General features: G+C 36.0%; 1 protein-coding gene across 1 annotated transcript in view; it reads right to left on the bottom strand.

Moving 5' to 3' along the window:
- THSD7B (thrombospondin type 1 domain containing 7B) overlaps nt 1–16,381 on the bottom strand; it is a 550,701-nt gene that overhangs the window by 158,653 nt on the left and 375,667 nt on the right. The gene's annotated exons all lie outside the window — the stretch shown is intronic.

Here is a 16,381-nt window from a genome sequence, read left to right as displayed (position 1 = left end):
CCAATCACTGTTGTATCATCTGCAAACTTCAGTACTTTAATAGAGGGATCTTTTGAAATTCAGTCATTGGTGTATAGAGAGAAGAGTAATGGAGAGAGAGCACACAGCCCTGGGGGGACCCTGTGCTAATTGTATAAGTATCTGATGTGATTTTGCCTAGCTTCATCTGCTGCTTCCTGACTGTTAGGAAGCTTATGATCCATTTACAAGTGTGGTCAGGTACAGCTAGCTGATTTAGTTTAGCTAGAAGAATATCTGGAATGATGGTATTGAATGCTGAGCTGAAGTCTACAAAGAGGACCCTTGCATAGGTCTTTGTAGATTCAAGATGTTGTAGGATGTACAGCAGAGTCATATTAACAGCATCATCTGTCAAACTATTTGCTCGGTAGGCAAATTGTAAGGTTCAAACAATGGATCTGTGATGGTTTTCAGATTTCAAAGGTTTTCATAACTACAGATGTTAGAGCAACTGGTCTGTTGTCGTTCAGTTCCTTGATGGTGGGCTTTTTCAGCACTGGGATGATGATAGAACATTTGAAGCAAGAAGGAACATAGCAAATCTCTAGTGATTTATTAAAGATTTGGGTGAAGATGAAGGCCAGTTGGTCAGCCAAGCTTTTAAGCAAGAAGGAGTTATCTTGATATCTAGTTTATTAAGGATTATGGGTATTGAATAGTGCTTCCAAATATACCTATAATTTACATCCTTTTTTTTTTGATGATAAGAATTAGAATTTAATCTCCGTGATTCTCGGCAAGAGGTGACATCATAATTTCAAACTATGTAGACACCAGTGTGTTCAATTTTTAAAGAAGTATAATATTTTATGGCAAAAATTTCCTTAGAATGGTCTTCATCTAGCTCATATAACAACTACAGGTAGTCCTTGAGTTATGACCACAATTGATCCCAAAATTTATGTTGCTAAGTGAAACATTTGTTAAGTGAATTTGTCCCATTTTATGACTTTTCTTGCCACAGTTGTTGAATGAATCATTGTATTTGTTAAGTTAGTATCATGGTTGCATGTTAGTATCATTCCCCATTGACTGCTTGTCATAAGGTTGCAAAAGCTGATCACATGACCTCAGGACACAGCAACTGTCATAAATATGAACCAATTGCTAACCACTGAAATGTTTATCATGTGACCAAGGGGATGCTGCAATGGTTGTAAGTGTGAAAAGCAGTCATAAGCCACTTTTTTCAGTGCTGTTGTAACTTTGAATGGTCACTAAATGAACTGTTGTAAGTCGAGGACTACCTATACCAGAAATTGTTAAGTTGCAAGGAATTTTAACTTTAGTGAAAATGCCAAAGATTGCACTGATCTTCAACAAATAATAGCTAGGGATTTCAAAAAGAGTTCTCATAATTTTAGACTACACTCTCTGGAGCACAGAAGAACCATAGGGATATATATATATATATTTAGGGGACATAAGCAGAAAAATGTAGTTTTTATAGAAAAATGCAATTTTCCTGTAGAACAATGCTTTGAAATATTATGCGCTATGGACTTTGCACTATGCACATCCTTTGAAAGGGTGCATGAAGCATCTTTTTAAAAATATTTAAAGCAACTACATCCTTTTCCAGTCTTGTGTGTGACTTGTATGACTACTCCAAATATACACGCACAGCCATTTTACGCTGCTGTCCTTTTAATCCTATGATAGCACATCCTCAAAGAGCATGTGTAGCTTTAAGATATGCTAAGAAAGAGCAGGTGCAGATGCACAAATAGAGAGTTTCCCCCAATTCCTAAATGCTAAACAGTTAAATATAATTTGTGGCTGGAAAGGTTAGAGACTTAGCAAAAGCAAAATTGACAGGAATCATCCCTCCCTAGTCAGCAATGCTTAGTTTCTTGTCACTGATAAACAGTAAAATGATGGATTGTGTTTTTTTTGCTGGAAGAAATTCCGTTAGATGGAGTGACAAGTTAAACAACAGATGTCTAACTAATTAAGGCAAGGATGCTATTATAATTATGATAAACATTTATATAATACTTTAATACTTTCAGAATATTTTACAAACCATATGTAATTTTTCATAATATGCCTTTGAGGGATAACAATATCGTTGTTCTATTATCGTTATACCCATTATTGAGATTAAAGCTGAAAAAATGTTCACCTGTCACCTACTCAGTATGATCACGATTGAGATGGGATTTGAACTAGTGATTTCCTACTTCAAATGAGCATTTTCTGTCCCTAATCAGCCCCACCTCATCTTCTAATATAATAGTATTGAGTACAAGATGCAGCTACTGCAGCTGTCATCATTAAAAGTTCGTTGTAGCAACATCTACAATGAAAAACTTTTTGTGAGGTGCTGTCCAGTGGATCTTTCCTAAAAAGTGTGTATAGTTCAGGCTATGGTTTTCCCAGTTGCAATGCATGGCTGTGAAAGTTGGACCATAAACAAGGCTGAGCGCCAAAGAATTGAGGCCTTTAAACTATGGTGCTGGAGAAGACTCCTGCAAGTCCCTTGGATTGCAAGGCGATCAAACCGGTCAGAGATCAACCCTGACTGCTCTTTAGAAGGCCAGATCTTGAAGATGAAGATGAAACTCAAATATTTTGGCCACCTAATAAGAAGGAAGGACTCACTGGAGAAGAGCCTAATGCTGGGAAAGATTGAGAGCAAAAGAAGAAGGGGACGACAGACAATGAGGTGGCTGGATAGAGTCACTGAAGCAGTAGGCGTGAGCTTAAATGGACTCTAGAGAATGGTAGAGGACAGGAAGGCCTGGAGGAACATTGTCCATGGGGTCGTGATGGGTCGGACACGACTTCGCAACAACAACTAGACCGTTATATGTTAGACCTATGACTGCTACTAATTCATCTTGTTTCGCAGCAGAGTAAGGGTTCTGGGAGAGAAGGCAGATTCCTTTGCTAAAAAAAAAGGACGGTTGCTAAGTGACACTTCTACTACGCTTGGAAACCAAAATCAGTGACTAGCTGTGACTAGTCACGAGGAGTGATTTTCAGCTGTGGAAGATAGACACAGTGACTCACATTACAGAAAAGCCATACATCTTGGTAGTTATTTATAGATTAATACATAATCATATACTACTGTAAAAAAATGTGTGGATGTGCAATCAGCTGAGCAAGGCCAACAGTTTATAATCAATTACATATATAGTTTGCAATAATTTATGCATTTAAACACATTTCCTGTTGTGTCAAGGAATTGCACAGCAGTTGTTCAGATGAAGTTGGAGACACTAACACAAACTTGTAATCATACACACATCCAGAGAAGTCTTTATCATTATTCAGAAGAAAAGAACATAAGATAGGATCACAAGAATATCATGAAGTAAATTAGTCAGTATACAGAACACACAGAAGAAAAAGGGGAGGAGGGAACCCCACCCTTTATACTTACAGCAATCAATTATAGAGTATTATTATAGTATTAGTATTATAGAGTAGATTGCCTCATGCATGAGTCAGCACTCTAACCAATTGTCGAGGAGGAAATAAATCAATGTACCATAAACCTTTATCTCTATTAAGATCTACTTTAACAAATGAGCCTCTGAAGCAGTTAACAATAAATATTTTTATTAATATAAAAATAAATATCCTGTCAGCTGTATATATATATATGTAATCACTTTAAGCGATGTTAGTTCTGGCTATTCTTCCTCAGAAGAAAAAGTCTTGTAAACCATCAGAACTGCATCAGAACTGCCCTTCTAACTGACTTCCAAACTGCCCACAGTTTTCTAACAGAAGAGCACGGTTTTCTGTCAAGAATCTCCTTTTATACGGGGACTTCCGATGGCACCGCAGGCGGTGACAGATGCTCCTTTCGGACCGTCAGCCCTGCGATTTCGTTAAAACCGCCAAGACAGCGCACATCAGCTGTCTGGCGGCTTGGAAACCTTCCCCTCGGGAGAAGAGAGGAAGACGAGCAGCCGGACTAAGGTAGAGCTCCCCAAAAGCCCTAGGAGCAATTCTGGGGCTTGGAGGGTGAGAGCTCCCTGGTAGTTCGACTGAGCTCCGAATCTGAGGCTTTTCTGCTTCAAGCAGAACAAGACGCCGCGACCACCCCTGTAATCAACATTCAGATTCAAAATAAGCTTAAAGCAGGCAGAACAAAAACAGGAGTCCTAGCAACTGCAAGTACTGAACTTTAACTCTGTGTCTATACTTCTTCCTTCTAAGACTTTTAAAACAAAAGCAAAAATGGCGCCTGAACTGTAACAGGGCGTGAAAGTGAAAGTTACAGCGAAAGTGATAGTTAACATCATTAGCGCTTCTGAGGCTGTTTAAGATTACTGGGTTCTACAACAAAGAAAGAAAGATTTAAAGTGGAAAGACTACAGTTTGGACTTTAAATAAACTATAATACTTAAAAAAGATTTTAAAATATTTGGACTTATTGATTTGGTTGCTGTAGGAAGTATAAATCGAAAGCTAAAAATGGCTTCTAAGCAAATAAAATCTGGCTTTAAAAGTACTGGAGGATCGCCAGCACAACCATCAAAACTACAATCTTTGTCTACTTCAAACCCACAAATATTGACTTTGGAAGTTCTACAGGAATCTCTGCAGGACGCTTTGAAGCAACAAACTTCTTTTTTAGAGGGGAAAATTAAGGGAGTGTCTTAAGAAATGGCTGAAATTAAAGAAGTTATACAAATTCGGAATAAAGAAATAAGAGAAGACATAGTAATGGCATTTCAGGGTCTGGTAAAACACATTGAATTGTTGGATGAAAGAGTAGAAGAAATTAATCAGTCCAATTTGAATTTGGAAAATAAAATGGATGAAGTTCAGATTAAGGTGGATAGGGCAGACGATGAAGTGGTGATGTTACAGTATAGAGCGATGGAATTTGCCCTGAGAGTAAGAGGTTTGAGAGAACACAATCGAGAGAACTTGAGAGAGAGGCTTTTGCAAAGATAACTGGGGAGCAACAAGCAGATCTCTCATTGCAAATTGACAAAATATATCGTATTAATTCCTGGTTTGCAAGACAGAATCAATTGCCAAGAGATATTGTGATTTACTTTACAATGAGGAGGACCCGAAATGAAATTTTACAAGCTTTCTATAAAAATAAACTTCAAATTGCAGGACAAGAGGTTTTAGTGCTGAAAGAAATTCCCCCAAAAATGTTGAGAAGCAGAAAGGAGTTTGCTTTCTTGGTGGATGAACTTAGAAATCGACAGATTCAGTTTAGATGGGATGTTCCAGCTGGACTGGTGGTGAATTATATGGGAGAAAGGTATCGCCTTAACACAATTTGGAAGGCAAGAGATTTTTATACTAATGTATTAAAGGCTGGATGCCCACCATCTCAGGAAATGAGGAGAAGAAAAGAAGAGCTGGCAATACAGGGACAGAAGGAAAGTAAACAGCCACAAGCTGCAGGAGAGACCTCGCTTATTGAAGAAGATTTATTGCAACTTTTTGGTACTGTTCAACCTTTGGAAGTAGCAGAAAAAAGAGAAGAACCACAAGAACAAAGGCAAACCCGTGCAGCAGCAAAGCGAAAAGGACAAGATTTAAAGATACAGCAAACTCAAATGAAAGCTCAAGAAGCTACAAAAACAGAAGCAGTGGGGGGGGGGGGCAAGGCCAAAGAGAAAGGTGCAGGAGGATCTTCAGCTGGCCCTTTTAAAGCTTCAAGGTGCCAAGAATGGCAACTAAATTTTTGACTTGGAATGTCAATGGTTTAAATTCACCACAAAAGAGAAAGGAAATATTTCATTATCTGAAACAGTTTAAAAATGATGTAATTTGTCTGCAAGAAACACATATTAGAGTGACAGATCAAAAATACTTGATAAATTCAAGATTGGGAACACACTTTGTTGCATCTGCCCCCGAGAAGAAAAATGGTATAGTTATATACCTAAGGACAGATTTAACAGCCAAATTAATTGAGGCAGATGCTCAAGGAAGATATATTGCAATTGAACTTTTAATAGAGGGGAAGAAAACACTTTTAATTGGAGTATATGCTCCCAATCAACAGCAAGAAAAATTCTACAAGTTTTTGAATACTAAAATAATACAATGGGATTATAAATTGTGTATATTAATGGGTGATTAGAATGGAGTACTGGACACTCAAAAGGACAAAAAAGGATTACTTCAAAATATCCAAAAACGTGCAAGACTGCCCAAATCTTTTTTTGATATGATGGATGATATGGAGTTGAGAGATATTTGGTGAGAATGAAATCTGGAAGAAAAGGATTTTACTTTTTTTTCTGACAGACATCAATCCCTTTCCAGGATTGATTTCATATTGATTACTAATGATTTCTATTCTAGGGTAAAGAAGACGAAGATATGTTCAAGAATTTTATCTGATCATAGTCCGGTGTGGATGGAATTAAAGCAGGAAAAGGGACCTAGAAAGTCTTGGAGGCTAAATGAAAATTTGTTTAGATATGAAGAAAATGTGAAAGAATGTAAAAAACAAATGAAAGAATTTTTTGTTATGAATATGAACAAAGGTACACTTATGGAAATGGTCTGGGATGCAAGTAAAGCATATATGAGAGGAACCTTAATACATTTGAATAATAAATATAGACGTAGACAAGAAAAAAAAAAGGACGGATTTAGAAGAGGAAATAAAAATGAAAGAGCAGGCACTCATACTGAATCCAACAAATAAGAAAATAAAGGAAACAATAAATTTGTTACGAGGGCAGTTTAATATGTTGATGGCAGACCAAGTGGCAACTAATTTACAATATGCTAAACATAATACTTTTTGTAATGCAAATAAACCAGGTAGATGGCTCGCCTACTTGTTAAGGAAGAAACAAAAGCTATGTACTATAGAGAAGATAGAATTCAAAGGTAAAGAGCTATATCAACAAAATATGATTAAAAAAGCTTTTTTAGAATTCTATAGAAAGTTATATGCTAGTGATACAATTCAAGGTAAAGACATAGACAGATTTACAGGAGGAGAATATTCCTGTAATTACACCAGAGCAGAGGGAAGGATTGAACCGACCAATAACTTCGGAGAAAATTATTTTAGCAATTAAACAGTTGAAGGGGGGTAAAGCTCCAGACACAGATGGATTGACAGCTGTTTATTATAAAAATTTGCAGTTAGAAATGGTAGAACCGCTTAAGGAACTATTTCAGAAGATCCAAGCCAGAGGAGAAATACCCCCTTCTTGGAGAACAGCTTTTATTTCATTGATTTCAAAGGAGGACCAAGATCATAGTCAACCTAAGAATTATAGGCCAATATCTCTTTTAAATACTGATTATAAGATTTTTGCTAAAATACTAGCAAATAGGTTGATGGTAATTATGCAACAAATGATTCATAATGACCAATCTGGATTTATAAGTGGGAGACAAATGAAAGGTAATGTAAGACAAATTGTAAACTTATTGGAATATCTGGAAAGGAACAACCAAGTCCCTGCAGCGCTTATCTTTTTGGATGCGGAGAAGGCATTTGATCGATTGAATTGGCAATTTGTATTGAAAATAATAGAAAAGATGCAGTTTGGAGAATACTTTACACAATCTATTAGGGCAATATATCAGAGACAAACAGCACAAATAATAATTAATGGTGGTTTAACAAAAACTTTTAAAATTGAAAAAGGAACAAGACAGGGATGCCCTTTATCACCATTATTGTTTGTTTTAACTTTGGAACCATTACTGAATAAAATACGAGGGTCAAATAAAATAAAGGGAATTAAAATTGGACATCATGATTATAGATTAAGAGCATTTGCAGATGACTTGGTTGTTACTTTAACCCAACCAGTACAATCAGTTACAGGCTTACTGGATATAATTACCCAATACGGTCAAATGTCTGGATTTAAAATAAATAAACAAAAAACAAAGATAATAGCTAAAAATATGACGGTAAAGCAAAAAGAAGAACTAGAAAGACTAACAGGATTTGAAATAGTAAAAAAGGTTAAATATTTAGGGGTATATATTACAGCCTCAAATGTAAAATTATATAAAAATAATTATGAATTGCTATGGCAAAAAATACAGAAAGAGATGGAGAATTGGGGAAAATTACAATTATCTTTGTTGGGGAGAATAACAGCAATAAAAATGAATGTTTTACCTAGGTTTTTATTTTTGTTTCAAATGATACCAATACTTAAGAAAGATGATAATTTGAGGGAATGGCAGAAGGGTATTAATAAATTTGTTTGGGCAGGGAAAAGACCGAGAATAAAGTTAAAAATAATGCAATAGTGAAAGAGGAGGTCTTAAAATGCCTAATCTAAGATTATACTATGAAGCAGCTGTCCTAACAATAATTAGTGACTGGATTAATTCAACAGAAGAAAGAATATTGAATATTGAAGGATATGATTTGTTATATGGCTGGCATGCTTACTTATTATATGACAAAAAGGTGGATAAGACCTTTAAAAGCCATATACTAAGGAATGCCTTGTTACGAGTTTGGAAGAAGTATCAATATAAGTTAAACTATAAGATACCTATATGGGCAATACCCAGACATGCGATAGAGAAATATAAGTGTAGAACACAAGCAAAAGGTGATTACCTATAAAGAGCTTCTTAAAATGGAAGGGGGTATATTGCAGTTAAAATCTATAAAGGCATTAAAAGAAGAAAAAATAATTCAAACTTGGTTTCAGTATGGACAGTTGCAAGCTAGATGGAAAGACGACCAGAGAATTGGTATCATGCAGAAGGAGGAAAATTTGGTAAAACAAATTAGAGATCAAGGTCAAATGCATCTAAAAAGATTATATAATATATTGATAGAAATAGACTCAGAAACGGAATTAGTTAAGGATTGCATGATAAAATGGGCACAAAACATTCAGGAACCAATAATGATGGAAACTTGGGAAAAAATATGGGTTAGAAATGTAAAATTTATGCAAACACAAAATTTAAGAGAAAATTTTTATAAAATGTTTTATAGATGGCATTTGGATCCTAAAAAGTTGGCTTGTATGTATCCAAATTTGCAATCTAAGTGTTGGAGATGTGATTGTGATGATGCTACTTATTATCATATATGGTGGACTTGTAAAAAAGTTAAAGCATTTTGGATTAAAATATGGTGGATTATCCAAAATATTCTTAAAAAGAAGATAAAGTTTACTCCACAATTGTTTTTGTTGGGTATAATCACAGATTGTACGGTTATAGAGACTAAATTGATTTTAAATTTAATAACTGCAGCTAGACTTTTGGTGGCGCAATACTGGAAGAAGAAAGAATTGCCTACTATTGAAGAATGGACATTAAAAGTGGCAAATTTGGCAGAAATGGCGAAAATTTCAGCACATTTGAAAGATCATTCACAAGAAGGATATATATTGGAATGAAGAAGATGGATTGATTATATTCAAAACAAATATCGAACTAAAAAGTATCAAATAGCTTATGAATGAATAGAAAAGTTAAGAGTATGCATATTTAGTTAAGTAAAAGGCGAGTTAAAGTGTCGAGGGGGGAGGATAGGAATCTGTAGTTAGTTAGCTTAGTTTAGCATACGATTGTTAATTGTTTTACCCTGTATTTTGTTCTGGGAAGTCCAGGGGTGGGGAGGGGGGAAGGAAGGGGGGGGAAGGGGAAATATTTGAATTTTTATTTTCTTTTTTGTAAAACTTTTCAATTAAAAAAAAAAAAAGAATCTCCTTTTATACTGTCAACTGTGACAGTTAGGGGAGGGAATATAAAAGCCCAGGAGATCCAAACCTATTAGCTGCTTTCTGATTGGCTTATTTACTTGTCCATTCCAAAAGCCATTAATAGAAATAACTTTTCTCTCACACCAATCAACTACAACAGTGTGTTCTGGTCTATTGTACACTTGAAGTTTCCAGCTACTAAATTCAATATCCTAAAATCCTGCATTTGTGAAATCAAACATATGGCAGTGGTGAAATGTAAAATTTGTTATTACTGGTTCTGTGGGCGTGGCTTGGTGGGGGGGTAATGTGACTGGGTGGGCATGGCCAACTTTTTTTTTTTTACTTTAAAAAAATGCATCGGCTGAAGAGGTTGCAGAAAAAAATGCTTTTAAAAGCCTCTGACCATCAGGTAACTCAGCTGGGATCGTCAGAGGCCTTTAAAAGCATTTTTTTTCCTACAACCTCTTCGGCCGATTCATGCATCCACACACAATTCATGCATCCACATTTTTGTTTGATTCCTATGAACGTCTGCATTAACCAACATAGGATATCATCCACACTTTTACTACAGTTGTGCAGTTGGAAAGAGCAGTCCCTTGAGAGATTATACAGAAAAACTTGTCAAAAAGAAGCTAGAATTCTATAAGGAAATAGAAATTTCTGCCACGGTTGGCTATTTGGGCCCTATTGGTTCAGTGGTTAGAATTGCCAGCTAACTCTGCCCACAGTCTGGAGTTTGATCTTGATGAGGCTCAAGGTTGATTCAGCCTTCCATCCTTCTGAGGTTGGTAAAATGAGGACCCAGACTGTTGGGGACAATATGCTGACATTGTAAATTGCCCAGACAGTGCTGTAAAGCACTATGGGACAGTGTATAAATCTAAGTGCTATTGCTATTACTAGTTGAAATAATTTCAGCATTCAAATAGTTTAAGGGACTCGCTGATGAAATTATGATCCTGACACCTTAGGAGGAGGTAGCCCTCCTGACAGACTTAATAGAATATGTTGCAATATTTTCAGGATCAGACTCAATAAAGATAATAGAAGTTAAAGCTTTAAATATATTTCTTTTTAATTATGATAGGCATTCTATATTCACTGAATATTCAAGGTAGAAGCGACGAGAATGGTGAGGGTGGCTCCTTATATATACAAGGGGTGGAGCTAGGAATGGGAGTGGTAAGTTATGAATACATTAAAGTCCAAAGAATAAGTTAACCTCTGATGTTCCATATATACATTATTTACACATTGGAGAATAAGGCATTTACATCTGACAAATCCCCCTCTAAATGCCGGTTCGTTACACAACACCAATTACATTCTGATTCAGGACAATATAATACATATAATTTAGAAGTTAAATATTTGTGTTGTTTAGAAGGTAAGGGTTTTGTTAATATGTCAGCTAATTGTTCAGAAGTATCGCAATGTATTGCTTTAATGAATCCGTCTTGAGACAGTTGTCTCACATGCTTAAACTTTATATCAATATGCCTGGACCTTTGTCCAATTGCATCGGATCTGGATATTTCAATGGCCGCTTTATTGTCTTCATGCATAATAAATGGTAAGGTGGGTTTCTTCCAAACATCAGTGATCAGATCATTGAACCATACAAGGTTATTTGCAGCTTTGGACAAACAAACATATTCCGCTTCTGTAGTAGAAGTGGCTACTAGTTCTTGTTTACCAGTATACCAGTAAACTGGACAATCATTCAATAGAAAAACATAACCAGAAGTACTCTTTCTGCATGATGTATCACCAGCCCAATCTGCATCAGCATAACAAGTAATTTTTGGTTCTCTGTCATTATTGGGTTCCAACATTAAACAAAAATCTAATGTACCCTTCAGGTATCTTAGAATTCTTTTGACAGCTTCCCAATGATACAAGGTTGGTTTACTAACATATCTTGACAATAGATTGAGAGGTAATGCAATATCTGGCCTAGTCCAATTAGATATATAAAGGAGTGAACCTATAACTGATCTGTAAAATGTGTTGTCTTTAAACTCAGGGGAAGATTCATCAGTGTTTCTAAGAAAATCAGTTTGCATAGGGGTGTCACAGGTTTTAGCATTATTTAAGTTACATTTGTTTAGGAGTTCGATGATTTTATCTTTCTGTGTAAGTTTGAATCCCCTTTTAGTTTTGTTAATTTGCACACCAAGGTATTTATTCACTTTACCCAGAGATTTCAGTGAGAAGTGTTCATTTAACTTATTTACAAAGATTTCCCTGCTCTCTTTATGCTTTCCAATGTATAAAATATCGTCCACGTAAATTAATACAAATTCAATATGATCATTACTCTTTTTTACAAAGAAACAGTTATCAGCAGTGGTGGCGTTGAAATCCATGGTCTTAAGTACTTTTACCAAGCAATCGTACCATCTTTTGCCGGATTGCTTTAATCCGTACAGACTCTTATTTAATAACCAAATTTCGTTCTTATTAGTGTATTGACTGTGTGGTGCTCTTACATATATTTCCTTATCTAATTTTGCATGTAAGTATGCGGTCTGTATGTCATATTGGAATACGTCCAGATTGAGTGCAGATGCTACTACAAGGGCTGTTTTGACACTCTCTGTTCTCACTGTGGGTGAATATGTATCAGTATAGTCTTCTGGATATTTTTGTGCATAGCCTTGTGCAACTAGTCTAGCCTTGTATAAGGTATTGCCTCCTTCTAAGTTCTTAATTTTATAAATCCACCTGGTACCTATAATTGTTTTATCCTTAGGTGCGATCGCAGGTGTGAATACATTTAATCCTTGTAAACTTTCCATCTCTTTTTCCATAGCTAGTTCCCATTTTTCTCTTTCTCCATGTGGAAGTTTCAATACTTCTTCATATGTATTAGGTGTTATTTGTTCTCCATTCATATGCATTATGTAATCTTTGTATTTATTTGGTATTTGGTTTCTATTGTTTCTAATAGTTCTTTCAGGCTTGCTATGGTTATCATGCAAATATCTAGCTTCCTTTTTTGTTAATGTGTCTGTCTTTATTTTATGCTGACTATTAGTCCAAGTTTTGGTTTTGTTCTTACTTTTGTTAATATTTTGATTTTCTGTTGTTCCTTCCTCGCAAGATATCGTATCTTTACATTTATTAGGAAATATTTCATTAAGGTGCAATTTTGACCAATTGGCCTGTTCATGGAACACAGCTGTTCTGGATACTATAAATTTGTTATTACTATCAATAAATCTGTACCCTTTGGTTCCAGTTTCGTATCCCATGAATCTTAATCTCCTGGATACGTTTTCTCCCTTTCTCCTCAATTGTTTAGGTATGTGTACGTCTGCAGTGACTCCAAATATGTGCATGTGTGATAATTTGGGTTTTCTATTGTACATCACCTCATATGGTGTCTTATTTACAATACTGGACCAGGTTCTATTTTGAGTGTAATTCGAATAATGTAATGCCTCTGACCAAAATTGTTTGCCTAAACCAGCATCCTCTAATGTGCACCTAATCATGGTTTGTAGTGTGGAATTTTTCCTCTCTGCAACTCCATTTTGAAATGCAGAAAAAGGATTGGACGTGAAATGTAACATCCCTCTATCCTTTAACCATTGGGAGAATTCTTTAGACATGAACTCACATCCCCTATCTGTCATAATTTGCTTTATTCTGATATTATGTTGTGTTTCTATACGTTTGTAGAATTCCTTAAATTTCTGAAATGTTTCATCCTTGTGCTTTAATGTGTAAACAAAACCATATCGGCTGTAGTCATCCACTATAGTTAGGAAGTAACGTTTTCTATAGGTAATTGAGGGACTTAATGGACCAACTAAGTCCATATGTACCAAATCAAAAATATTGTTAGTTGATCTGTTAGATTTTTTTGGTCTGGGACTGGTTTTTAGTTTGGTGGACTTACATACTGAGCATTCCAAATAATTTTCACAATTTTTTATTTTGACACCTTCTGCGTGTTCAGTCATTTTTTGTACTACAGGAAAGCTTGCATGTCCTAACTTCCTGTGTAAGATGTGAGCACACTCATCATGAATTGGTTTACCTATTTTTGGTTTCTTTTCCTTGTATGTATTTTTGTGATCATGAGTTATTCTACACTCATCATTGTCACTGTTACTGACATTTTCATCATCTGCTTCAATACAATCTTCCATATTTGAATCAATGTTATGTAAACATCTTTCTTTAGTTATCAGATAGGGTAGACCTCCTTTTATCATTACAGTACCTACATTTGTTTTGTTCTTTTCTATAGTTGCTTTCCCCTTTGAGAAAACTATATTGATATCAGATTCTCTGCTTAATTTTATGGCACTTAGTATGTTGTGAGGTATTTCTGGGATTAATAATACCCCCTCTATTTTCCCTAGACCAGGCAAGGTCACATTTCCTTTGCCTAGTACTTGAACCTTTTCTTGATTAGCTACCTTTATCACAAACTTATCTTCTATAAATGAAGATAATATACTTTTGTTGTTGGTGGTGTGATTTGTTGCACCAGAATCAATAAGCCAATTGTTATTCTCATCCTGCTGTGTTCTGGTGCTGTCTTGTTTATTTAGCCCATTCAGTGACCCAGATTTCCTCTCTTTTGAATTTTCTCTACCCCCTCTACCTTCTTTGTAATTTGGTGGGCTTCTATATTTGTGTCTATCTGTGGAAGATTGTCTGTAATTATATTTGCTCCTATATTCTGGTCTATGTCTCTCTCTTGAGACTTTGGGGCAGTCTCTTCTACTATGTTCCCTGGATCCACAATTGTAGCATCTAAAGGCCTCATTATGTTTATCTTGAAAGACTACTTTCCTAAAAGGTTTGTGGTCTGTTTGGTTACTGGATCGATTTTTTCTTGAATTGTCTTCTGCTATCAATTTGTTAGATAGATTTTCTATGGATAAATATCCCAAATTAATGGTATCTAAGTGTGACATAAAGCTATCCCATGATGGATCAAGTGAATTGATAATAACACTTTTCATTGTTTGATCTGAAATCACTTCCCCCCTCAATTGTAGCTCAGCTCTTATTTTGTTTAGATTTATCAAATGCTCACTTATAGAAACCCCTGGTTTTACTCTAGAGGAAAAGAAATCCTTAGACATTCTTGTGGTTGTAGCTACGCTATCGCTGTGAAATAGATTAAACATGCATTGAATTATTTCTGATACAGTTAGGTTTGGTTTGATGCTATGATACATTGCAGGAGACACGCTAGATATTATTATGAAAAATGCTCTATGATGTAAACAATCTATTTTTAAAGTCCAAGGTCTTCTTGGAGGGCTAGTTATAAAGAATAGTAAATTTTCTTTCATGAAAATAACCTGAAGCTGTTGATACCACTCTTGTAAATTAATGCCATCAATTCTAAGTTTTGGGAAGTCACTGGGTAAGTTACCTACATTATTCTGTCCATTACTTACAACCTGGGGCAGTTCGTGATCTCTCAAGTGCAGGAAATTACAGAACGGCATTGGGATGCTTGCAATGAGTCTGCGCGGTTCTCTGGCCAGTTCAAGTCCTTCTGGGTCGTCTACGTAGTTTCGCACATGCGCGTTGCTCATTTCTTCTTTGGTGGCGTCGTGGAAGGTTCTCTCCCTTTCAGCTCTCTCGATCCGCTCCTCCTCAGATGAGTCGGTCTCTGGCTCGGTTTTTGGGGTTCTGGTGGTGGTGACGGTTCTTTTCTTCTTTTTGTGTGCGTTGGTATTCGATTTTGTCTGTGGTGTAGGGCGAAATCGGCATGGCTCTCTGGGCTCGGGCGTCGTCGCTTTCGAAGTCAGGATGGGAGCGTGCAGGTCTTGAGTCGCCGGTTTGATTTCTTGCTTCTTCGTAGATGTCTTGGTAATTTTCAGTCTTGGCCCAAAAGCAGCAAAAAGCGTTTTCATTGCTGATTTTACTTGAGATTTTGTTAAATCGTCTTCACTTTCTGATTTTGGATCATCTGAAGAGTTTGAGACTTCTTTCTCACTTTCTTCGTCTGATAGTGTTTTTCGCGCCAGAAATTTTGAACTGAGCGTTTTGATTGGCTCTGCTCCATTCTCTTTTGAAGTTCGTTGAAACCAAGATGGCTGCCATTCAAAATTTCGCGCGGGATCACATCTTTTCTTTTTAACAACTATTTTCTCAGTAGTCATCTCACTTACGATTTTTTGATCTTTGGGTTTTTCTTTAATGACGTTTTTCTCTCTCGCTGCTCCGCTGTTCTTCAGCATCTCCTGGAGGTCCGCGATGAGACTTTCATCATTCTTTTGGCTTTTTAGTATCTTTAATATCTCTGACCTGAGTTCGTTATTTTCTATTTCGATTTCTTTCTGGTCATTATTTTCACTCATTAGTTCTTCTTCTTCAGTGGTGTATTCTTCGGATTCTCTCGAAATCGCATTGGTGGATTCGTTGATCATCTCTTGATCAGTTTCTATTTCTTTGCTGTAGGCCCTGGTGTTGGGCCTATCTTTCTTGGACATTTTTAATTACTTATTGAGTCAATTAACCATCCTCTGCTACCAGCTTGTTGCAATATTTTCAGGATCAGACTCAATAAAGATAATAGAAGTTAAAGCTTTAAATATATTTCTTTTTAATTATGATAGGCATTCTATATTCACTGAATATTCAAGGTAGAAGCGACGAGAATGGTGAGGGTGGCTCCTTATATATACAAGGGGTGGAGCTAGGAATGGGAGTGGTAAGTTATGAATACA

This window comes from Pantherophis guttatus, chromosome 1, assembly GCF_059756535.1.
Source record: "Pantherophis guttatus breed Tessera chromosome 1, ASM5975653v1, whole genome shotgun sequence".
NCBI classification, from domain to species: Eukaryota; Metazoa; Chordata; class Lepidosauria; order Squamata; family Colubridae; genus Pantherophis; species Pantherophis guttatus.
Note: the sequence above shows the minus strand (reverse complement) of the source record. Positions and strands in the feature narration are given on the sequence as shown.